The 25,730-nt window shown below is 42.8% G+C and overlaps 2 long non-coding RNA genes across 2 annotated transcripts; one reads left to right on the forward strand and one right to left on the reverse strand.

Moving 5' to 3' along the window:
* The first annotated feature begins 2,863 nt into the window (after nucleotides 1-2,863).
* Nucleotides 2,864-9,046, forward strand: LOC118083059 (uncharacterized). The gene is made up of 3 exons (XR_004692337.3): nucleotides 2,864-3,188; nucleotides 4,700-4,829; nucleotides 7,185-9,046. It is a non-coding gene; the product is annotated as an uncharacterized LOC118083059 (long non-coding RNA).
* A 6,758-nt stretch (nucleotides 9,047-15,804) lies between these two features.
* LOC148686464 (uncharacterized) lies at nucleotides 15,805-23,492 on the reverse strand. The gene is made up of 3 exons (XR_015949416.1): nucleotides 23,386-23,492; nucleotides 21,922-22,086; nucleotides 15,805-15,952 (listed from the first exon to the last, which is right to left on the reverse strand). It is a non-coding gene; the product is annotated as an uncharacterized LOC148686464 (long non-coding RNA).
* Nucleotides 23,493-25,730: the final 2,238 nt, after the last annotated feature.

Below are 25,730 nucleotides of genomic sequence, written 5' to 3' on the forward strand. Positions count from 1 at the left end.
AAAAAGCCCCGTTCCCTCGCTTTCTAGTTTTTTATATAACTGATGATTGTTCAGTTATTCTGCAAACATTTTTCATCTTTCCTTAAAGATTTCATCTTCCTGAGCCCTTATTCTGTTAGTTCGGTTTTTTAATTCTATATATTCCATCATTTTCACCTGCCACTCCTCCTCTGTTGGTATTTCTCTCTCTATTTCTGAGCATAAACCATTTACGCTGCCGTAGTTGTGTAGAGAGAGAAATAAATATGTGGGAGCATCCATACCTAATATTCATAAGAAGAAGATTTCTGGTCTTTTAAAGCATTTTCTTCATTTCATTATATATCATCTCCCAGAAATCAGTTGCTAATTTAGTTGTCCACCCAAAACAATACCCTCTTGGCATTTTTGTCTTTGCCAACCTGGTGCACTCTCCATAAGTTTTTGTTGTTGCACTACAGCAGCCATTATCGCTGACTCCAGGTCATGCTGTCTGGGGCTGAAGAGAGCTACAGTCCATCACAGCTTAAGGCCACCAGGTTGGACCAGCTGAAATTTCCAAAGCATCTCCAACGACACACCCCACATAGTTGAAACAAATTTTTTAAAAAATCCTTCCAGTAGCACCTTAGAGACCAACTGCAATGTTTATTTCTGGACATCACTAGAGCATGGTGATCTATGGCCAGGGAGCTTTAGACCAAGAAAGCCTGAGTTCTAATCCACACTTGGCCATGAAACTTACTGGATGACTTTGGACCACACACACTCTCTACCAGAGCTACTGTGTCATTGTGATGAGAGGCGAGGGCTGCAGAGATCCAGGTTGCAATCTCTGCTCAGCCTTGAAGCACATTGGGGTAACCTTGGGACAGTCACCATCTCTCAACCCAGGCAGCACATTCTGTAGTTGTGAGGGCAGCTTTGTCATGCTGGCCACATGACCTGGAAGCTGTCTGCGGACAAACGCCGGCTCCCTCGGCCTATAGAGCGAGATGAGTGCCGCAACCCCAGAGTCAGGCATGACTGCACCTGATGGGCAGGGGGCCCTTTTACCTTTAGTAATAGTATTAGTAGCAGCAGCAGCAGCAGCAGCTATTAGGTTTATCTCATGAAGTTGTTGTGAAGTTAAAATGGGGTCAGCAGGAGAGGGCATACTTTGTAGGAGGTGCAGTATATCTGTATCTCTTGCTATAGAATAAAATTGTAAGTCTGCATCACTCTGTTTTCATTGGCTGGTTTCCCAAGGTTCTAAAGGCAGGAGTGGGATGAGGATGCTCTGAGAAAACAGTGTGACAATGCGGGATTGGGAGAAGCAAATGATGGTAGGTTGCTATGACCTTTTCAGCCCTCTGGTGATTGGAAGGAGGAAAAGAGAAGGAACTTGGCAGGGCAGGTGGACCTCACTAGGGGGCATTTGGAGGGAGGGAGGGAGAGGGAGAGAGGTGTGTGGCAATGTTGGTGTTGGTGTTGGTCTCCAATGATGGTGACATAGAGCACAAATCCGGGGAAGCGGAGGAACTGGGGAGGTAGCAGGTGGAAGGGGCTGGGGGTTAAAGGGTGCATTTGCAGTGCTGTGGATGTGCAAGATGGAGCACTGGGGTGAAAGAAAGGGATTGTGGGTCAAGGGGGAAGAGATTCTGGAGGGTAGTCATGTCTGATGGACGTTGAAAGGAAAAACTGGAACAGAAGGAGAGTGTTTATGACACTTTAAGGCAATGCTTAGCTATTATTTTTTTGTTTGTATGTTTGTATGTATGTGAAGAGATTAATAAAAAAATCTTAATTTTTTTAATAAAAAAAATAAGGCAATGCTTAGCTAAATAGACTCAATATAAGGTAGCTTCCTATGTTCTAAAACACACACCCTATATCTGACATCCTTTGGAAAAAGAGGGTGGGTCTCAAACACCCAGAGATAGAAACCCTCCCATAGTAACTTGATATATTTCAGAGGTCATTGCTGGAAAGGATATTGGAGGCAGCCTGGTCCAACCTTAAGCTCAGGGAAGGATCTCCAATGCAGCATCCTTAAGAGATAAACTATTCAGCCTCTGCTTATACCTCTTGAGCTTGCCGATCAGAAGGTCGGCGGTTCGAATCCCTGTGACGAGGTGAGCTCCCATTGTTCTGTCCCAGCTCTTGCCAACCTAGCAGCTCGAAAGCATGCCAGTGCAAGTAGATAAATAGGTGAGGCTGTGGTGGGTTGGTAAATGGCGTTTCCGTGTTCTCTGGTTTCAGTCATAGTGTTTTGTGGCACCAAAAGTGGTTTAGTCATGCTGGCCACATGACCCGGAAAGCTGTCTGTGGACAAATGCCGGCTCGGCCTGAAAGCGAGATGAGTGCCACAACCTTATAGTCACCTTTGACTGGACTTAACTGTCCAGGGGTCCTTTACCTTTTACCTTGTACCTTTTACCTATACCTCCAGTAGAGAAGAACTCCCACATCAGGCTGATCCACTGTCAACACAAAACCTCCTTGCATGTAGAAGACTAGCTTTCAGAAAGGAAGGCTACAGAATGATGGGAACTGTAGCCCCATTGGCTACTCCAGGTTTTGGATGCCTTGAAAAACACTAAAGCATTCTGCAGCAGCCAATTATCTGTTTTTCTCTTTGGCTTGATGGTATGCCAATCTCTGGATTAATGTGTAGTTTGAAACCCCCTTTGCTTCATCTTCAAAGTGCCTAATGTAAACTATGGGCTTGTTCGTTTTTCAAGTTTGTGTTTTAAATCTCCCAACTTTTTTGTCGTTGCTACACTGCATATTCCTGCTCTGTTGCTTGTTTTAAATACTTGCATTTAAAAACTGAATAACCCACATTGTCCTAAGATAGGTAGGCAGCTTTTGTTTCGCAAGAATGAGGAAATGCTGAGAGAGGACAGAGGCAACTTTAAAGTGTCCTTAATGTTTGTGGTCTATAACTGGGACGCTGTCTTTGTGGAAACTGCTCTGAGTGACAGACTGTAGCAACGTTTCCAACGGCATTTGATTTTGGCAATATTCCCTTCAACGGCTCCCGGTGTCACAACGTCCCAAGGATCCTACAAATATCGAAAGCTCCGTCTTCCCCTGGAAACCTTTGAGACTTGGCCTTGCTTGTAACACTGCCTCCAGCTTTCCCACATTGCTCCATCCCAGCCGAGTCATGAAGATCCTTCAGCTGTGCCTGGCAGTTCTCTCTTTGCTGCTCCTGTCTTCCTCAGGTAAGGGAGAGGGACACTAGTCAGCCAATGGTGGGGTGGCAGGGGAAGAGGAATCAAGACGTCGTTCTGTGGCCCTGCAAAGGGAACAAGCGTTTCTCTCTAACTTTTATACCATAGAAGGACATTGGCTTGGTCCTTCCATTAGAAATGGGTTTCCCGAGAAGCTGAGTTCTGCACCTTGCGCTGCAACTCCCATTGCACACTTTCGCAGAACTGTAGCAGCTTGTGATCCATTTCGAGATTTCTAAACTATTAAGCAGCTTACAAATGCTTTTAAATAAACAACATAAATAAAAATAGCTAGAGATGTTTCTTTAGTGGACACTGACAGCCAGGAGTTACTTGCTTGAATGAGCACCGGTGGCTGCTGCTGTCTAGCTAAATTTCAGGCAGAGGCATGTTCCAATTCAGCCTGGCTCAATACCTGGCTCAATACAGTCTACACAGACTGGCAGTGGCTCTCTGGGGTGCTAGGCAAGAGTCTCTCCAAACCCTCCTTGGAGATGATAGCTTGATGCTTGGCTGTTCCATGGAAGAGGGAAAATACTTGCTCTCTGCTGCCCCAGAGGGTAGGACTACCGTGTTTCTCATATTATAAGACATGTCTTATATTTATTTTTTCCTCAAAAAAACACACTGTGGCTTATTTTCAAGGGATGTCTTATTTTTTTCCTCCTCCTCCTGCCGCGGCCGGCATTGCTGCTGCGCCTATCACTATGTCTTATTTTCGGGGTATGGCTTATATTCCTTGAATGCTTAAAAATCCTGCTATGGCTTATTTTATGGGTATGTCTTAAAATATGAGAAACAGGGTATTTGGATTACGTTATACATAGATTTCAGTTAAACATTAGAAAAACCTTCTTGATGGTAAGAGCAGGTGTGGTGGGCTCTCACTCACTGAAGAGCCATCTGTTGGGGGACGCTCACGTTCTGGATTCTCTGCATTGTTCACAGGGTGGAGTAGATGACCTACTGGAGCCCTCCACCTTCTCCTATAAACCAATAGGAAACTCACTCGGAATCCTGGTTTCCATGTAGGCAAAACGACACCATCCTTGCACAAAAGGGATACTTGGGGGGGACGGGACCTCAAACACAGCAGATATTCAAAAAATCTTAAGGGTGAGGGAAGCCTTCTCCCACCCAAAAAATTAGCTCATAGACTAATGAGGGCCGCTGTCTATTTGTGGGGGAGGGGGACTGGACAGGAGGGAGCATGGAATGGTGTAACAATACCATGGAGGAGGGCATGGCCAGCTGAGACCACGAAAAGGAGCACTCTGAACTATAAGCACTTTGTTGAAGTTCCCATTTGTGATGAAGTGATTCTAAAGCAGGAATGGGGAACGACTTTAGCTAATGGCTGAGAGGTGCTGGGAGTGGAAGGCCCCAACATCCAGAGAGTCGCAGAATTCCCCATTCCTGAACTTCTGCCTCCCTTTCTTCCTCTTCTGAATTTCCTCTCCTCCCCCCAGTGGACAGTGACCTATTTTTCTTCCTCTGTGTAGGATCTGCCCAGCGAACACCAAAGAATAGGCGACAGTGCAGAGATGCCAGTGGTGTTTGCCAATTTGGAAGATGTCACTTTCCCTACAATCAGTGGGGGAAATGTGGATGGGTGAGGAGATGTTGCGTAAGGTAACTTCAGCTCACCAGACAAGAGATCAAATGAGTAGCCAGAATATAAGTGTCATCAAAGGTGGTTTTTTTTTAATGCTTGCTAGACTTTACCAGATGTTTCTTTAGATGTTTACAATATTGTGTAAAGTATGCATTAGGGAGATGGCTTTTTTACAACCTCATTTCCCTGTATCATAATTTGATGAGCTTTCATTAAAGATTAGATAAAATCTTACTTTCAAAGAGATTTGATTAAAAAACCTCACGCACAAAATGATTTTTTAAAAATTATTTATCCGTTTTTTGACCATTTTTGAAGTCACTGTAAGCAGATATAAAATTGAACCCAAGCTTTAGAGCAGGCACCCCCAAACTGCGGCCCTCCAGATGTTTTAGCCTACAAATCCCATGATCCCTAGCTAACAGGACCAGTGGTCAGGGAAGATGAGAATTGTAGTCCAAAACATCTGGAGGGCCGAAGTTTGGGGATGCCTGCTTTAGAGTCACATATATACAACATTATATAGGGTCATCAAACACACAAGGAAGCTTTTTTTAGCTGCAGTAACAGTATAGACGCCACTAGAGGACGGTGTTTTGCTACCTCTCCTGTAGGTTCTTTTCCCAGCATGTCCGGCAGGGTCTGCTGGCTGAGTTTTGAGGTCCCAAAAAGGGGCTTTTACCTTGCGCAGGTGTGACATTTGTATACTGTATATTGCTAAGAACACTCCCCATTGTGGAATGTGGTGTTGTGTCCAAATGTGATACGAAATATATATAGAATTGTTAATACAATTTTATGAAATGGTAAAACGGCATACAAAAAAATTAAAAACGGTTTGTCCGTAGCCTTTTTAAATATTTCAATGGAATATACCTCATTTTAGTCATTAATAGGCAAAAGTTCATCCATTTTTTTGCCCCAGGAAATAATTTTTGAGGGAAAAAATGAAAAAGTCATCACCCTAGTATGCATGCTTATTTGCATTATTCTCAGATTTATAGTTGGCCCATCAAAAAGACTTTCCCCGGGCAACTTCAAAATGACAATAAAATTTGATGCATAAAGGGATAAAATATTAAAATGGTTCGTAGTGCAAGTTCTGCATGTGGCTGCAATCCTATATAGCTCCATTTCTTTGGCCCATTTGCAAAGCCAAGATAATGCCATATATAAAAAATAATACAAACATTTAAAAACAATTCCCCAGATGAAAAAAACAGCTAAAAAACTGTGGAGGCCTGTCTATTGGGGAAAATGGATGTTTGTTCCACTAACCTCAATCTCTCAAACCCACCAGCCCAATTTCTTGTGTGCAACCAGTGCAGGGTGCTGGCAGAGTATAATGAGTTTATACCAGTAAAAAGTCTTGTAAATAACATCCTAAAACCTCCCCTTCTACTTTTTCTTTAGGCCTATGATCCTAATTCTATTTTACCTACTCCCAATGCCCGTATCTTCAATTTTCCTCTTCCCATTCAGTTCTCTTTTGCAATTGTGCCAAGTTGAGGTGGGACCTTAGCTAGCGCTACGGTATATAAATAGATACCTAAAACCAATGTACAGTCATACCTCGAGTTACAGGCGCTTCAGGTTGCACCTTTTCGGGTTGCGCACTGCGCAAACCTGGAAGTACCCGAACAGGTTACTTCCAGGTTTTGGCGCTCGTGCATGCGCAGAAGTGCTAAATGACACTTTGAGCATGCGCAGAAGCATCAAATCACAACCCGCGTGTGTGCAGACATGGCGCTGCGAGTTGCGAATGCTGCGGGTTGCGAACGAGCCTCCCGCACAGATCATGTTCGCAACCCGAGCATCACTGTACAATATCTTGTCTCAAAGTTCGTTGCCTTTCCTTTCAGGAAAGGTAAAGGGGCCCCTGACCATCAGGTCCAGTCGTGTCCGACTCTGGGGTTGCGGCACTCATCTCGCTCTACAGGCCGAGGGAGCCAGCATTTGTACGCAGACAGCTTCCGGGTCATGTGGCCAGCATGACAAAGCTGCTTCTGGCGAGCCAGAGCAGCACACGGAAATGCCGTTTACCTTCCCGCCTATTTATCTACTTGCACTTTGATGTGCTTTCGAACTGTTGGGTCGGCAGGAGCTGGGACCGAGCAACGGGAGCTCACCCCGTTGCAGGGATTCGAACCGCTGACCTTCTGATCAGCAAGCCCTAGACTCTGTGGTTTAACCCACAGCGCCACCTGGGTCCCTGTTCCTTTCAGTACTTTTCTTTAATTGTTTTCGCTCATTGATTCCCCATACCATCAGTTCATATTCTTCCAAGTGCTTCACCTTCCTTCTCTCTTTTTTTTATTTCGACATCTGATTCTAGGTGAAATGGGAGTAACTCTGGTATTTTGCTTTTCCAGATTTCTCAAGAAGGACTAATTGCTGCCTGCTTACCCAGGATCCTTTGAAAAATGGGAGATGTTCCCTCACCTTGAGAGCCACTGGATCCTGCTTAATCCCTAGCTGGAGACGCCTTCTGCTTATTCCCCAAAGCATCCAGATAAAAATAAATAAAGACTTCAGAAAAATTCCATCAATTGTATGAGCTTGTTCCTTGCAATAAAAGCAAAATAAAACACTCCATCCCTGAATTGTATCCAGTTCACTTTTAAAGCCAATCCCACCTTATTTGCACTTTCTGAAGCAAAAGGTGAACTGAAACAGAATGTGGATTCTCTCTTCTCTGAATTTTTCAATGCAATTCTCCAACCACACAACTTGGGGGGGAAATGCATACAATTGGGGGAAATGTGCCTAAATATGCATATATTAATGAAAACAAAAATGCATTATATCGGGAAATATTTCTATATTAGGCAATATTTATTTGCAGAAATGTGTATTTGGGGCAAAGTTTCATACAAACAGGAAATTGCCACTGAAATGTTGATTTTTTTACATTAAAAATGCAAATTTATGTGAAAATGTAGCGAACTGGATTTAAGAACAAAGGCACCTCCCTATAGCAACATTTTATTTTGCATGTTAGTCATGAAATCTATAACCCACTCTTCTTCTCTTATATACGCTGGGGTATGGAGGAAGTAGGAAGCAAACAGTGGAGTCTCTCTCACTGCTTGGAAAATAGAGGAGGGAGATATATAAATAAATACATAAAACAATGACAAGTTCTTTATTATTGTCTACAAGTTTTTTACATTACCTTTCACTTTTACATTTACATTACCTTTCACTATTAATTGCCCATTTATTCTGCCCTGCACTATCATCTTCTTGAGCGCTTCAGCTTCCTCTCTATCTTTATAATTTTGACATCGGATTCAGGTTTAGCATCCTCTAATTTAGCATTTATCCTCTGTTAATATCCATTCAATTTTTCCATTTAAATTCTTCTCCATTACCGGAAAACTTGATCCGTACAAAAACTCTCTTCCTTCCTTCCTTCGACTTGTAACAATCATTCTATTTCTTCCCAAATCTAGAAGACCAAAAAATAACAATGTAGAAGCATGTACATTTTCACTGTTCTTGAAGGGAATTACTGATTATGCAGTTTACTAGATTTATAATTATCTTAATTATGTAATGTGTTAATTGAACAGGCACTGGTTGTGCTAAGTATAACTAAGACAGTTTACGAAGTACATGCAATTTCAGTTTAATGGGCAAATGAGTACTATTTGCAAATCCCATTAGTTACACACTGTGTATCAAGTACGTAACTTGTTAACTGCTCAGAGTATGAAAGGCACATTGCCAATATATATGTAGTCTTTTAATTGCACAATTGGTGGCCCAGTTAATGTCACAAGGCTTGCGAAAGTTCAGGAAGGACTTCTTAAAAAACAAAATTTGCATACCAATGGTGGAAACTGAACTTAAAATGGTGAAAGTGAGAAACTGAGATTGACAGAGTTACCTAGTGGGCTTTTGGTATGTTTCTGATGGGCCAACATTGCTTCCTTTGCTTTTTCCATGTCTCAAACATTGTGACTTGGCAATGAAATGGTGAAATAATTCTTGTTGTTTGCTTTTAAGCCCAATGTGATAGAAGACTAATTGCTGCCTGCTGACCCAGGATCCTTTGAAAAAAGGGATGTGTTCCCTCAACTTTGAGAGCTACTGGATCATGCATCATCCCCCAGCTGGAGATCTCTTCTGTTTATTCACCAGAGAATCTGGCTCAAAATGAAGGAGCTTTTGCAACATTTACAATGAGACTATGAGTGTGTTCCCTTGCAATAAAAGCAAATTCAAGAGATTTGTCTCCTAGGTTTGTAGTTGCATGTCGAGACCCCAGAACCAACCCCTCAAAGAGAATAAAATACCAGGACACAGAATATAAGTGTGCATGCACATGAAAGCTCATACCAAAATAAAAACTTACTTGGTCTTTAAGGTGCTACTGAAGGAATTTTTTTACAGATAATAATTTATTATTTATACCCCGCCCATCTGGATGGGTTTCCCCAGCCACTCTGGGCGGCTTCCAACAGAAAAATGAAATAAAATAATCTATTAAACATTAAAAGCCTCCCTAAACAGGGCTGCCTTCAGATGTCTTCTAAAATCTGGTAGCTGTTTTTCTCTTTGACATCTGACGGGAGGGCGCTCCACAGGGCGGGCGCCACCACCGAGAAGGCCCTCTGCCTGGTTCCCTGCAACTTGGCTTCTCGCAATGAGGGAACCGCCAGAAGGCCCTTGGATACAGTTTAAACAATTAGAAATACATTGACAGATAATTATGAAATTATTGTGAGGTTTAATAAGTTAACTGTTTAGATTTGGACAACTCTTCTGCTGTACTTTATTGGAAGGGGGGAAATAATCATTTCCTTAATAACAATTTAAACAATTTATTTAACTAAAACAGTAACATTATAGCATATGTATCCATGTTTGTTAACTGATGTGGTTAAATGATTTTTAAAACAACAACAACACAATTGACACAATTAGACTGAGTTTTAGCACACATGAAAAACTTAAAACAAATACTTATTTCCTGATGAATAGCCTTTGGACTATAATGTAAATTAAACAGAAAATAATCTTTAGAAAGATTTTTTCCTCCATAAGCATTTTATTTTAAAAATCCAATTTAAATTTTAAAAAATCCAACTTAAATATTTTTAAAAATCTGATATATATTTTTTAAAAAATAAAAATCATTGATTTTTATCCACCCTGCCTGGAACTCATTTTCTTGCCAGAGCAGGTTAAAGTTTAAAAACCCAGGAACCCAGGAAGATGCCTTATAAGGAGCCAGTGATCCACCTATCTCAGTTTTGTCTGGCAGCAAGCTCTCCAGAGTTTCAGACCAGGAAGATTCCCATCCCTATCAGAGATTAAACCTGGGGCCTCCTGTAACAAAATTGATGTTTTGTGCTCCCTCCTCAGTCGCTACACAGTGTGATGCAGCAGCTAAAAAAGCCAATGCAATTCTGGGCTGCATCAATAGGAGTATAGCATCTAGATCTAGGGAAGTAATAGTACCACTGTATTCTGCTCTGGTCAGACCTCACCTGGAATACTGTGTCCAGTTTTGGGCATCACAGTTCAAGAAGGATATTGACAAGCTGGGACGTGTCCAGAAGAGGGCAACCAAAATGGTCAAAGGCCTGGAAACAATGCCTTATGAGGAACGGCTTAGGGAGCTGGGTATGTTTAGCCTGGAGAAGAGAAGGTTAAGGGGTGATATGATAGCCATGTTCAAATATGTGAAAGGATGTCATAGAGAGGAGGGAGAAAGGTTGTTTTCTGCTGCTCCAGAGAAGCGGACACGGAGCAATGGATTCAAACTACTAGAAAGAAGATTCCACCTAAACATTAGGAAGAACTTCCTGACAGTAAGAGCTGTTCGGCAGTGGAATTTGCTGCCAAGGAGTGTGGTGGAGTCTCCTTCTTTGGAGGTCTTTAAGCAGAGGCTTGACATGCATATGTCAAGAATGCTTTGATGGTGTTTCCTGCTTGGCAGGGGGTTGGACTGGATGGCCCTTGTGGTCTCTTCCAACTCTATGATTCTATGAAAATGTTCTTCCTTTCTGTTTCTGTACACTTCCAAGCCACCATTTCTGGGTTCTCCAGTAAGGGCTGACAAAAACTTCCTTGGCCCAAAGGTAGAGGATAGCTAGTTTGCTGATATTTGTAGTTTTGCCTTCCTTCCAAGAGGTGGAGTCAGAGACTCGCTTTCCTTTGCCAGAAAGGCAGAAGCAGAAGTAAAGGAAAAGTTCTCCTCTGTTGGGTGCATTTCAGTAAACAGTAAAAAAAAGAGGAAGAGAGACAAGGACAGAGAGAGAGAAAGCAGGGGAGCTCGGGGGGGCTGGTTTTATTCTCTGTTACTCAGAGATGTTGAACTTGAACAACTATGAGTCTTTTAAAGGCTTGAGTTCTTAATATGGCATAAGCCAGCCTTCCCCAAGATGGGTGGGCCTTATAATCCAGGAATTTATTTATTTATATAATAATAATATACTGTAATAATAATTTATTATTTATACCCCGCCAATCTCACTAGGTTTCCCCTAGCCACTATGGGCGGCTCCCAACAGAATATTAAAAATACGATTAAAGACCACACATTAAAAGCTTCCCTAAACAGAGCTGCCTTCAGATGTTTTCTAAAAGTCAGATAATTCTTTATTTCCTTGACATCTGATGGGAGGGTGTTCCATAGGGCGGGTGCCACTACCGAGAAAGCCCTCTGCCTGGTTCCCTGCAACCTCACTTCTTGCAGGGAGGGAACTGCTAGAAGACCCTCAGAGTTGGACCTCAGTATCTGGGGTGAATGATGGGGTGGAGACGCTCCTTCAGGTATACTGGGACAAGGACGTTTATATTATTAAAAATCTTTCTAGATAGTGGTTTGCTTTAAAAAACAACAACAACCACGCAACACAGGAGACAATTTACAACATTAGAGTGATTTTGATAAAAGCAAACCTGAATTCATTTGAAAGGTTTTATAAACCACTTAACATTTTAAAAATCTGTAAGCAGCACACAATATTCAAAGCAAATAATGCCATTAAAACAGCAATACATCCTAAAACCAATTATGTAGCAGTATAAAAAGATGTGTTTTTTTTGGGGGGGGGTGGAATGAAATGAAACAAAGCAAAACAAAATCATGGGATTCCAGGAGATAAAGGAAGGTTTTTTTAAAAACAGAAAACGCCTCAACGTTGAATTAAATATATGTCAAAAACAAGAAAAAAATGAGAGAAAAAACAGTCAAATGAGGGGGAAGCCCCATAAAACATTGTCTTAAAATAACCAAGAGGCAAGAAATTAGGTTGACAAAGCTTTATGTGAACAATTTCAACGTATTTTTCCTAATACATGAATTGACTATGCAGCCAACCATTTGATTTAATCTTATGGTATTTTTTAAAAGCATTTTACTAGAGGGCAACAGTTTATCTGATAAACTAGAATTTCAGCATGTTGTCAAAGATATTAGTGTTCTTTGTTGCCTACCCTAAGATGGTTAAACAATGGTACCTTTTTACGCTGAAAATTACTTACTAGCTCTATTGTGTTGTCAGGGAACATAGGAGCAAAGGACACTGCCCATGTCAGATGGATCTAACTCAGTACAGTCGTACCTTGTTGTCAAGCTGAATCCGTTCCGGAGGTCCGTTCAACTTCCAAAACATTTGGAAACCAAGGTGCGGAACCATATCAACCTACCATCACTTGCTTCTCTCCCAATCCCTCATTGCCACATTTTTCTCAGAGCATCCTCATTCCACCCCTGCCTTTAGAACAGGGGTCAGCAACGTTTTCCCGCCACAGGCCATTCCACCATCCCTCAGACCATGTGGTGGGCCAGACTATATTTTGAAGGGGAAAAATATGAACGAATTCCTATGCCCCACAAATAACCCAGAGATGCATTTTAAATAAAAGCACACATTCTAAATTTCAGCTGGTCCAACCTGGTGGCCTTCAGCTGTGATGGACTGCAGCTCCCTTCAGCCCCAGACAGCATGAGTCAGAGATAATGGCTGCTGTAGTGCAACAAAAAAATAATAATTATGGAGAGTGCACCAGGTTGGCAAAGACAAAAATGTCAAAAGGGTATTGTTTTGGGTGGACAACTAATTAGCAACAGATTTCTGGGAATTGACATATAATGAAATGAAGAAAATGCTTTAAAAGACCTGAAATATATGGAATGTTGATCCAGTCGCTGAGAGGTTTTGAAATGCTATATATTATAAAAGATGGAATGTAGTGAATAGTGAATTGATGTGTTAGTTATTGTTATTGTTTGAATGTTAAATAAAGGCTTTAAAAGAAAAGACCAGAAATCTTCTTATTAGGAATATTAGGTATGGATGTTCCCACATATTAATTTCTTTACACAGCTACGGCAGTTTAAATGGTTTAGGCTCAGAAAAAGAGAGAGATAATAACACCAACAGAGGACGAGTGGCAGGTGAAAATGATGGAATATATGGAATTAACAAACCGAACTAATAGAATAAGGGCTCGGGAAGGACTTCCGGTCTGCCACCATTGCTGTCTGGCGAGAGAATCTCGACCTCCAGGATTCCCTGGTGCTGAGAGGGAGGGGGGACCGCGAGAGCACCACGGCCCCCAAAAGAGCCCCAGATTGAGCGTTCTGGGGGTGTGGAGACCTTTTTCTGTCTCCTCTGCTCCCCGGTAAGCCCTATTAAGGGAGCTGAGAGTGAGCGGAGTGGAGACGTGGTGCCTTGAGTTAAACTGTTACCCTTGCAGCACAAAGCTCTGTGCCAGCAGTCTGTGGAGCGGTGGATTCTTCCAAATTTAAAGGATTTGAACACATTGGACACCATAAGTAAAGAAAAAGAACTTTTTAAAAAAATTCAATGGGAAAGAATTGGCCACGGGAGGAGATTTTAAAAAGGAAGTTGATCTCCCCAATTGAGAGAACTGAGATGCAGTTAATTTGCCCGAAGCCGGAAATATTGACAGGAACCTTTCAATTTCCAAAAACTGGACTTAAAACCTTCCCCCTAAGACAGGGTGAAGGGGAGAAGGGTTGAATTCAGTAAAATCCCTGTAATTTTTTTATTTTGGACTGGGAAAGTCCCCCTGGAAGCTGGAGTTGGGTCGCTGGAGGGATCAGCGAGCCGCCATTATGACATCACAATAGGAAGGAATTTGTTTACCTCTTTGAGGTTTGGAACTGTCAACATTGAAGAGAGCACAAAATATACGGCTGTGAAAAACAAGTTTGATAATGCTGTTTTCATAAATGGACATAAAAGTTTCAAGGTAAGAAGAAGAATTAAAAATGTGAGTTTGCAACCAGTTCAGACACAATTTTTGTTTTTGAAGTTTGGAAATACGAGCTGCGCCATTTCCTGCTTTGTAATCTGTGCTGTTCCCATGAAACCTGAGATGAGCAAGATGCCAGTAGACATAATATCATCTGACTTCGTAGGAACTCCTGGGATTACTTTTGGATTTAAGAAGCGAAGTGCACCAGAATACAATACAGATTGGAAAAATTAATAAGAACTGCGTGGAAACAGAAAAAGAACTAATTTTAACAGAGAATACAGAGAAGAAAGACATACAACCATCAGTCCGGGACTATGCAATTGAACCTAAAGAAGAAGAGGAAAGTGCATGGAACATTGTGCCCCCTGTGAGAGGGGGGGGAAACAAGACTCATGCTCGATTCAAATGTTTTTCAAAGAAGAACCAGTGTGGAACAATGCCCCCCCCCCAGGGCAGGATCCACACTGGGGTCAGAGTCTATGGGGATTAAAAATTGTGATAGAGCTGAAAAGTGGAAACGTAGTTGGATGGTATTGAGTAACAGCTAGAGAATTGGGGAGGCAGCAGGGGATGAAGAAGGAAGAGTGGTGAATTGGCTGTGATAGAGTGGGAGTGGGGTGAAAAGTAATAATGGTTGATATTTTTTGACTTCTACGGGAGAAGAGGACGACAGAGGACGAGATGGATGGACACTGTTCTCAAAGCTACGGACATGAGTTTGACCAGACTGCGGGAGGCAGTGGAAGACAGGAGTGCCTGGCGTGCTATGGTCCATGGGGTCACGAAGAGTCGGACACGACTAAACGACTAAACAACAACATTTTTTTGACTGATTAAGGTGGTCTGAAACTGGAACGACTTATGGAACTGGCTGATTCATCTGGGAGACCCTGAGTCCGGGGGGGGGGGGCTGAATTAGATTTAAGTGTTTAAATATTAATAGGATACAAGAAGTAATATTTGAATTTATGGAAAGTTTTTGGGAATAAATTTTAGGCTAGGGAGGGAAATACAAGATAGATGGATGGGAAAATAAATTTAGATTTGGATCAATGGATGAATTATAGGCTTAGGTTAGTTGATGTTTTTAGAATAAAAATTGTTGAGAGATAATGAAAAAAATGTCTAAAATGATTTAAGTTATAATATGAAAAATTTCCTAATTTGGATTTAAAAATGGGCCCAGTGTGGGGGGGGGGAATTGAGGAAGTCCACAATGTCAAGTAAAAATGTTAGAATTGATATGTTTATCTTTTTTATGTTTTCTTTTTGTTTTTGGTCTTTTTGTTTTTGTTGTTTGTGATTTTTTTTTGTATTTTGTAGTGTTTGAAAACGAATAAATATTATTTGAAAAGAATAGGGGCTCAGGAAGATGGAACCTTTAAGGAAATATGCAAAATGTTTGCAGAGTAACTGAACAATTATCGAAAATCAGTTAAAAGGTTAGCAGGGTTGGAATAAATCCAGCAGTTTCAAGTACTGAAGTTTTAGGGAGGAAGGAGAAAAATAAAACATAAAGAGTAATTAGAATATAGAGTTCTATTGCATAAATAAATGAAATTGTGGAAGAAGAGAAGGAAAGTCAATGATGTATGGTTATACTGATTGAAATGTGAAAAATTGTAATGTAAAAGTATAAAGATATTACATTAAAGTCCTAAATTTTTTTTTAAAAAAAACCCAAACTGGAAAGCGAGGGAATGAGGCTTTTGAATTTGCTTTTATTGCAACGGGCAAGCTGGTATAATCATGGAACATTTTGCAAAGGCTTATTCTTTTGATCCAGATGCTTTGGTGAAGAAGCAGAAGGCGTCTCTAGCTGGAGATGAAGCGGCAATCCAGTGGCTCTTAAAAGATCCTGGGTAAGCAGGCCTCTTCCATCAGTCTAACCTGTCTGGAAACAAAACAAAATATACAGCAGTTATTTCCATTTCACCTGGAATCAAGTGACAAAATGATGAACATAGGAAGGTGGAGCATTGCATGGAAGGAATGAGCTAAGGCAATCAACAGTACGTATTGAAGGAGAATGTAAACTCCTGTGGACAAGAGTAAAGATCTTGTCATGGTTTTCTGTATATATTTCTATTGTTCTAGAGCAGGTCCCCAGCTGGTCTGAGAACTGAAGAACAACAACAAATGACAAATGAAGGAAAATGGAAGATATAGACCAGGGGTGTGATTTACTCACAGAGTTAAAAACTGGAAGTGATCTACCCCCCTTTGGGGTGTTCAGGTTAAAGATGTTAAGCTTTTTTTAGGGAGGAGGAAGCCCCATTTGTTAGGGGTTCAGGTCAGGGTTGTTGAGCTTTTATGAGGTTTGGGGGGTGAAGGGCTAAAATGTTGAGCATTTTTTAGGGGAGCCAAAGTTGTTGAGCTTCTTTGAGGGGAGCCAGTGATCTACCAGTGATCTACCACAGACATCCAGTGATCTACCAGTAGATCACGATCTACCTGTTGGACGTCCCTGATATAGACAATATAAACAGGTAAAATTAAACTACACATCTGATAGAAAAGGGAGACGTGCCCAGGGCTCTACTGTCAGATTATGATGTACAAATGAGGACAGATTACAGTTCCAGAATCAACTCTGAGACTGTACAAAATCTTTAGAGATATTAACATGAGTTTTCAGAATGAAGGATCAAAAGAGTGGCACCATGATTTAAATGATATGTTAATGAGTTGTGGAGTGTAGTGCATATGGCAATTCCATTAGCCCTACATGTTAAGTAATCCCTTATGAATACACAGTGGAAGTGAGGAACAGGTTTAAGGATTTAGATTTGGTGGACAGAGTGCCTGAAGAACTATGGATGGAGGCTCGTAACATTATACAGGAGGCAGCAACGAAAACCATCCCAAGGAAAAGGAAATGCAAGAAGGCAAAATGGCTGTCCAACGAGGCCTTACAAATAGCGGAGGACAGGAGGCAAGCAAAATGCAAGGGAGATAGGGAAAGATACAGGAAACTGAATGCAGATTTCCAAAAAACAGCAAGGAGAGACAAGAGGGTCTTCTTAAATGAGCAATGCAAAGAAATAGAGGAAAACAATAGAATGGGGAAAACCAGAGATCTGTTCAAGAAAATTGGAGATATGAAAGGAACATTTCGTACAAAGATTACCATAATCAAGGACAAAAGTGGTAAGGACCTAACAGAAGCAGAAGACATCAAGAAGAGGTGGCAAGAATACACAGAGGAATTATACCAGAAAGATATGGAGGTCTCGTACACCCCAGGTAGTGTGGTTGCTGACCTTGAGCCAGACATCTTGCAGAGTGAAGTCAAATGGGCCTTAGAAAGCACTGCTAATAACAAGGCCAGTGGAAGTGATGATATTCCAGCTGAACTATTTAAAATTTTAAAAGATGATGCTGTTAAGGTGCTACACCCAATATGCCAGCAAGTTTGGAAAACTCAGCAATGGCCAGAGGATTGGAGAAGATCAGTCTACATCCCAATTCCAAAGAAGGGCAGTGCCAAAGAATGCTCCAACTACCGCACAATTGCGCTCATTTCACACGCTAGCAAGGTTATGCTTAAAATTCTACAAGGCAGGCTTAGACAGTATGTGGACCGAGAACTCCCAGAAGTGCAAGCTGGATTTCGAAAGGGCAGAGGAACCAGAGACCAAATAGCAAACATGCGCTGGATTATGGAGAAAGCTAGAGAGTTCCAGAAAAACGTCTACTTCTGCTTCATTGACTATGCAAAAGCCTTTGACTGTGTCGACCACAGCAAACTATGGCAAGTTCTTAAAGAAATGGGAGTGCCTGATCACCTCATCTGTCTCCTGAGAAATCTCTATTTGGGACAAGAAGGTACAGTTAGAACTGGATATGGAATAACTGATTGGTTCAAAATTGGGAAAGGAGTACGACAAGGTTGTGTATTGTCTCCCTGCTTATTTAACTTATATGCAGAATTCATCATGCGAAAGGCTGGACTAGATGAATCCCAAGCAGGAATTAAGATTGCCGGAAGAAATATCAACAACCTCAGATATGCAGATGACACAACCTTGATGGCAGAAAGTGAGGAGGAATTAAAGAACCTTTTAATGAGGGTGAAAGAGGAGAGCGCAAAATATGGTCTGAAGCTCAACATCAAAAAAACCAAGATCATGGCCACTGGTCCCATCACCTCCTGGCAAATAGAAGGGGAAGAAATGGAGGCAGTGAGAGATTTTACTTTCTTGGGCTCCTTGATCACTGCAGATGGTGACAGCAGTCACGAAATTAAAAGACGCCTGCTTCTTGGGAGAAAAGCAATGACAAACCTAGACAGCATCTTAAAAAGCAGAGACATCACCTTGCCGACAAAGGTCCGTATAGTTAAAGCTATGGTTTTCCCAGTAGTGATGTATGGAAGTGAGAGCTGGACCATAAAGAAGGCTGATCGCCGAAGAATTGATGCTTTTGAATTATGGTGCTGGAGGAGACTCTTGAGAGTCCCATGGACTGCAAGAAGATCAAACCTATCCATTCTTAAGGAAATCAGCCCTGAGTGCTCCCTGGAAGGACAGATCGTGAAGCTGAGGCTCCAATACTTTGGCCACCTCATGAGAAGAGAAGAATCATTGGAAAAGACCCTGATGTTGGGAAAGATTGAGGGCACTAGGAGAAGGGGACGACAGAGGACAAGATGGTTGGACAGTGTTCTCGAAGCTACGAACATGAGTTTGACCAAACTACGGGAGGCAGTGCAAGACAGGAGTGCCTGGCGTGCTATGGTCCATGGGGTCACGAAGAGTCGGACACGACTAAACGACTAAACAACAACACATGTTAAGTATATCTGAGCAAAGGCTACAACCCTGGAAGGTAAGAAGAGGCTGTAGTATTTGCAAAAGGATATGGGGCAAAACCCAAGTGTGTTTCCTTGGCTGTAAGTCAAGTCATTAGTAATGAGTCATTGTTGTTGTTGTTTAGTCGTTTAGTCGTTTTACTGGGAAAACCATAGCTTTAACTATACGGACCTTTGTCGGCAAGGTGATGTCTCTGCTTTTTAAGATGCTGTCTAGGTTTGTCATTGCTTTTCTCCCAAGAAGCAGGCGTCTTTTAATTTCGTGACTGCTGTCACCATCTGCAGTGATCAAGGAGCCCAAGAAAGTAAAATCTCTCACTGCCTCCATTTCTTCCCCTTCTATTTGCCAGGAGGTGATGGGACCAGTGGCCATGATCTTGGTTTTTTTGATGTTGAGCTTCAGACCATATTTTGCGCTCTCCTCTTTCACCCTCATTAAAAGGTTCTTTAATTCCTCCTCGCTTTCTGCCATCAAGGTTGTGTCATCTGCATATCTGAGGTTGTTGATATTTCTTCCAGCAATCTTAATTCCGGCTTGGGATTCATCTAGTCCAGCCTTTCGCATGATGAATTCTGCATATAAGTTAAATAAGCAGGGAGACAATATACAACCTTGTCGTACTCCTTTCCCAATTTTGAACCAATCAGTTGTTCCATATCCAGTTCTAACTGTAGCTTCTTGTCCCACATAGAGATTTCTCAGGAGACAGATGAGGTGATCAGGCACTCCCATTTCTTTAAGAACTTGCCATAGTTTGCTGTGGTCGACACAGTCAAAGGCTTTTGCATAGTCAATGAAGCAGAAGTAGACGTTTTTCTGGAACTCTCTAGCTTTCTCCATAATCCAGCGCATGTTTGCTATTTGGTCTCTGGTTCCTCTGCCCTTTCGAAATCCAGCTTGCACTTCTGGGAGTTCTCGGTCCACATACTGCCTAAGCCTGCCTTGTAGAATTTTAAGCATAACCTTGCTAGCGTGTGAAATGAGCGCAATTGTGCGGTAGTTGCAGCATTCTTTGGCACTGCCCTTCTTTGGAATTGGGATGTAGACTGATCTTCTCCAATCCTCTGGCCATTGCTGAGTTTTCCAAACTTGCTGGCATATTGGGTGTAGCACCTTAACAGCATCATCTTTTAAAATTTTAAACAGTTCAGCTGGAATATCATCACTTCCACTGGCCTTGTTATTAGCAATGCTTTCTAAGGCCCATTTGACTTCACTCTCCAAGATGTCTGGCTCAAGGTCAGCAACCACACTACCTGAGGTGTACGAGACCTCCATATCTTTCTGGTATAATTCCTCTGTGTATTCTTGCCACCTCTTCTTGATGTCTTCTGCTTCTGTTAGGTCCTTACCACTTTTGTCCTTGATTATGGTAATCTTTGTACGAAATGTTCCTTTCATATCTCCAATTTTCTTGAACAGATCTCTGGTTTTCCCCATTCTATTGTTTTCCTCTATTTCTTTGCATTGCTCATTTAAGAAGACCCTCTTGTCTCTCCTTGCTGTTTTTTGGAAATCTGCATTAAGTTTCCTGTATCTTTCCCTATCTCCCTTGCATTTTGCTTGCCTCCTCTCCTCCGCTATTTGTAAGGCCTCGTTGGACAGCCATTTTGCTTTCTTGCATTTCCTTTTCCTTGGGATGGTTTTCATTGCTGCCTCCTGTATAATGTTACGAGCCTCCATCCATAGTTCTTCAGGCACTCTGTCCACCAAATCTAAATCCTTAAACCTGTTCCTCACTTCCACTGTGTATTCATAAGGGATTTGATTCAGATTGTATCTTACTGGCCCTGTGGTTTTTCCTACTTTCTTCAGTTTAAGCTGGAATTTTGCTATAAGAAGCTGATGATCTGAGTTACAGTCAGCTCCAGGTCTTGTTTTTGCTGACTGTATAGAGCTTCTCCATCTTTGGCTGCAGAGAATATAATCAATCTGATTTCGATGCTGCCCATTTGGTGATATCCATGTGTAGAGTCGTCTCTTGTGTTGTTGGAATAGAGTGTTTGTGATGACCAGCTTGTTCTCTTGACAGAACTCTATTAGCCTTTGCCCTGCTTCATTTTGAACTCCAAGGCCAAACTTGCCAGTTGTTCCTTTTATCTCTTGATTCCCTACTTTAGCATTCCAGTCCCCTGTAATGAGAAGAACATCCTTCTTTGGTGTCATTTCTAGAAGGTGTTGTAGGTCTTCATAGAATTGGTCAATTTCACTTTCTTCAGCACCGGTAGTTGGTGCATAAACTTGGATTACTGTGATGTTAAAAGGTCTGCCTTGGATTCGTATCGAGATCATTCTGTCATTTTTGAGATTGCATCCCATTACAGCTTTTGCCACTCTTTTGTTGACTATGAGGGCCACTCCATTTCTGCTACAGGATTCTTGCCCACAGTAGTAGATATGATAGTCATCCGAACTGAATTCGCCCATTCCCTTCCATTTTAGTTCACTGATGCCCAGGATGTCGATATTTATTCTTGTCATCTCATTTTTGACCACATCCAGCTTACCTCCACTCATGGTTCTTACATTCCAGGTTCCTATGCAATATTTTTCTTTACAGCATCGGACTTTCCTTTCGCTTCCAGGCATATCCGCAACTGAGCGTTCTTTCGGCTTTGGCCCAGCCGCTTCATCAGCTCTGAATCTACTTGTACTTGTCCTCCGCTCTTCCTCAGTAGCATGTTGGACGCCTTCCGACCTGAGGGGCTCATCTTCCAGCGTCATAACTTTTATATGCCTGTTGTCTTTGTCCATGGAGTTTTCTTGGCAGGGATACTGGAGTGGCTTGCCAGTTCCTTCTCCAGGTGGATCACGTTTAGTCAAAACTCTCCACTATGACCTGTCCATCTTGGGTGGCCCTGCATGGCATAGCTCATAGCTTCTCTGAGTTATTCAAGCCCCTTCGCCACGACAAGGCATTGATCCATGAATGAGTCATTAGTAAAGTGATTGTGGAGAGCAGCCTGAAGACCCTGAAATCAGAGGCTCCTTGAAATGCTCAGCCTGGAGGGTTTGGGGCAGCGGATGCTATTTGTGAGATTACGCTTACCTCTGGCAGCCTCTTTTCTGGCGAACTGAGATTACTTTTCTTTGCAACACTTAATATTCCCCCCGCAGCTTCCCATCTCTGGAAACTTGATGCACGTCCTGGGTAGGCAAGTACCACCTTGAGCCTTGCATGCTTCCTTACTCTGTGGTGTCTCCTGGGCAAATCCTGCACACACACACAGAGAGAGAGAATAACTCTGTGCACTGCAGAGAGCAAAGTAATCTTATGGGTTTTCAGGGGGCAAAGAAAATTCAGAAGAGGAAGAAAAGGGGGGTACAAGTTCATTAGCACCTCAGGGTACGGTGGCAATCGAACCGCCACCTCCAGTTCCTTCAACCATTTGCCACACTCATTGTCCTGCACATTCTTGGAGACCAGTGAGGAGGGGAGCATGTCGCAGCTAGAGGAAGACTCCTGGCATTCTTCAGCAACCTCTTGACCACCACCCCTCCTCTGCTTCAGCCTTGGAATCTGAACTGCTCCCTGTCACAGGTTCCTCCTGCTCACTAAACCCTGTTGCCCCTTTAGCACAATGCACCTCCTCCCAATCTTCTCCCTCTGACCTCTCCTTAGTGTCCCACCACCAATCCCCATGATCTGAGCCTTCCTCCCCTGGGATTTCCATTTGGGATTCCCAGCCGGCACCTCAACACCACTCCTCTTCCAGCCAGTCCCTGACACATGTTCTCAATCCCTGCTTTGGAATCCATAGAAATGGGACTTTCAAGATTACTACAACACATTATACATAGGCTGCCTCCAAAGACTATTTGGATACTTTAGCTGATGCAGAATTTGGTGGCCTGGTTGCTCAACTGGCCATGACGGCCCAAGCATATTACACCATTCCTGGCCCAACTGCACTGGCTACCAATCAATTTCCAGGCCCAATTCAATGTTCTGGTTTTGACTTATGAAGCCTTAAATGGCTCAGGGCCGCAAGTCCTCAAGGTCTCTCTCTCGCCAGATGAACCGGCCCAGACCCTGTGATAGTCATCTGAGGCTCTTCTTCATTTGCCCCCGCCACATGAGGTCTGGAGGGTAGTAAACCGAGACTGGCCTTTTCTGTGGTGGTCCCCGTTTGTGGAATGCTCTCCCCAAGGAGGCTCACCTGGAGCCATCGCTACATATATTTGTGCATCAAGTCAAAACTTTCCTTTATAACCAGGCCTTTGACCTTGAACTAACAAATTCAATAATAAAATAAAATAAGGAAGTGTTTATAGTTCTGAGTAGTCCTCTCGTCTCCATTCCATTCTCTCCCCCTAGCTTCACACACACACACACACACACACACACACACACAGTCAGTGTAGACAGTATTTAGCTAGATGGACCAGTGGTCTGACTTGGTAGAAAGCAGATGGGTTAAAAGTACTGAGCTGTTCTTAAAATGTTTGAATAGTGCTGTTTCCCAGCCCCACTATGCAGGACCTGAATACACCTGCCTTCCTTATCACTTACCAGACGTAGCCAGGAGCAGCAAAGACAGAATAGCCAAACATAGCTGGAGGATCTTCATGACTCTGTTAGGATAGACGGTGCAGTGAGGCTGGGTGCAGTGCCACAGGTCAGAAGGTTTTCAGGTGAGAGTCAATTGATCCATATTTGTAGGATCCTTGGGGAGCTGTTTCCTCCCACTTCCTTGCGAAGCCCAGCAAGTCATCTCCATGCCCTGAAGGAAAGAGGGGCTGCTGGTTCAGCCATCAGCACACTGTCTTCCCCAGAATGATATGTAGAGATGGAAAGATTAGAGGTTTTGGCCCGTTGTGAGACCTGGAGGACGCAAAGACGGAAGAAGCATCCAGAAGAGTCACTGAGTACCTACTCTTAGAACTAAAGCCAGTGTACTGGAAGAAGCTAAGATTTCCGGTGTCAAAGCAATGATTCTTCCACAACAACTTCATTGGACTGGTCATGTTGTTTGGATGCTTAATTGTCGTCTTCCAAAGCAACTACAGTACTCTATTCCCAACTTAAAAATGGAAAGCGTAATGCTGGTTTAAAGAGGTTTAAAGACTGTCTCACTGCAAATCTATTAAAAAAAATGTAGTATAAACACAAAAAATTGGGAAACACTGGGCTGTGAGCGCTCCAGTTGGAAAACAGCCTTTACCAAAGGAGTCATGGGCTTTGAAGATGCTCCAACTCAGGACAAAAGGGAGAAACATGCTAAGAGGTAGGCACGTTTGGCAAACCCTCACCATGATCAACTCCCACCCGGAAACCTATGTCCCCACTGTGGAAGGACATGTGGATCCAGAATTGGCCTCCACAGTCACTTACAAATCCACTGATAATACCCAGTTTATGAAAGACAATCTTACTCGGCTATGAGTGATCACCAAAGAAGAAGAAGAAGACTGTTAGATCCATGGCTGATTTGCAATAGACCAATAAGGACCTTTCATTCCTCGGTCCCTCAATGCTGCCTCACACAAAGGGGTGAGTGGGCTTGTGTTCTGAATGAATGGGTAGTGGTTGGAGCAGGGGTGTAGTGTGGGGAAGGCCAGGGGCCCATAGCCCTGGGTGCATGAATTTGAGGAGGAGAAACCCAGGCACCCCCATGTAAGGATGGGTCTTACAGCCTGCAGCTGGGGGTCTCTGGGCTCCGGAACCCAGTCTGCCCTTGTCGCCTTGTCCCTGGGCGCCTCATTGAATGGCCGCCCAGCCAGCACTGGAAGGGCATGCATGCCAAGGGTCATGTCAGCTGACTGGGATGCCCTCTGCATTGGCAGACATTGCAGCTTGGCCCCATTAAACCTCTGTGCCCCAAGCCCACCCAGCAGAAGTGGCAAGGGTTGGGCTGGCACATTGTGTTTTGTCCACCCTCTGCGCAGCCCCTGGTGCCAACCAAAGACGTAATGCCGCTGTGTTCCAAGGTGCTTCAGGTGCTTATGTGAACAAAAACCCACTCCCAGGAATCAGGTTTCGGTATCAGAACTGAGTGGAGTTATTTGTCTTTCGACACAAAAAAGCCACTCCTGGTTCCCCCAAACTTTCCTTTATTTTAGGCATATAATTTAGAATAGAAAGGGGAGCGGAGGGGCAAAAGGCTTTTTGCTGCCCCATCAAACAACTGAGAGTGAAAGGTCCTTATTTGGTCTATTGCAAATCAGCCATGGATCTAACAGTTTTCTTCTTCCTCCTCCTCTTCTTCTTCTCCTTTGACAATCACTTGTAGCCGTGTAAGATTGTCTTCCATAAACAAGGTATTAACAGTGAGTCCGTCATTGACCGTGGAGGCCAGTTCTGGATCCACATGCCCTTCCACTGTGGGCACATAGGTTTCCGGGTGGGAGTTGATCATGGTGAGGGTTTGCCAAGCGTGCCTTCCTCTTAGCACATTTCTCCCTTGCAACCTGAGTTCGAGCGTCTTCAAAGACCATATCTGAAGAAGTGTGCATGCACACGAAAGCTCATACCAAAATAAAAACTTAGTTGGTCTTTAAGGTGCTACTGAAGGAATTTTTTTATTTTACTTCAAAGACCATGATACCTTTGGTAAAGGCTGTCCTCCAATTGGAGTGCTCACAAACCAGTGCTTCCCATTTTTCGGTGTTTATACTACTTTTTTATTTTAGATTTGGCTTGAGAGAGTCTTTAAACCTCTTTTGTTGACCACTAATCAAGGAAATGAACAACATGCCCAGTCCAATGATGTTGATTTTGAAGAATCATTGCTTTGACACTGGTGACCTTTGCTTCTTTCAGTACACTGGCATTAGTTCTAAGAGTAGGTACTCAGTGACTCTTCTGGGTGCTTCTTCCGTCTTTGTGTCCTGCAGGTCTCACAACGGGCCCAAACC

Source organism: Zootoca vivipara, chromosome 3 (genome assembly GCF_965207765.1).
Source record: "Zootoca vivipara chromosome 3, rZooViv2.hap1.1, whole genome shotgun sequence".
Classification (NCBI taxonomy): Eukaryota; Metazoa; Chordata; class Lepidosauria; order Squamata; family Lacertidae; genus Zootoca; species Zootoca vivipara.